Source organism: Myotis davidii, unplaced genomic scaffold, assembly GCF_000327345.1.
Source record: "Myotis davidii unplaced genomic scaffold, ASM32734v1 scaffold2798, whole genome shotgun sequence".
NCBI lineage: Eukaryota > Metazoa > Chordata > Mammalia > Chiroptera > Vespertilionidae > Myotis > Myotis davidii.
The window spans coordinates 77,056-77,435 of NW_006289553.1; positions in this window are offsets into that span (position 1 = coordinate 77,056).

A 380-nucleotide genomic window follows, 5' to 3' on the forward strand; every position below is an offset into this window, starting at 1 on the left:
TGACCCTGCTCCCCTCACTGCCCCCCAGCCTTGGCCCCTCAGCCTTTAACCAGGCACCTGTGGGCAGGACAGGGCCTGCCATGGGCTGGCCCATCGCCCCACCTGGTGGGCACCTGGGCTGGGCCTGCTCAGCACCCGTACCCTCACCCCTTCCAAGCCCGAGTGGACAGCTCAGAGGGAGGAAGGGGAGGGAGGAGGTGGGCCTGGATGCTGAGGGGGAGGCCCTGCGGCCAGTCATTCAGCAAGTGCTCGCTGCTCACCACCCTGCTCACCACCCTGTGCCGACCCGGCCCCCACAGTGGATGCAGGGACTCTGTGCAGGTGGGGGCGGGGGCGGGGAGGCACGCAAGGCCAGGCAGTGCCTAGGCACCAGGCAGAGG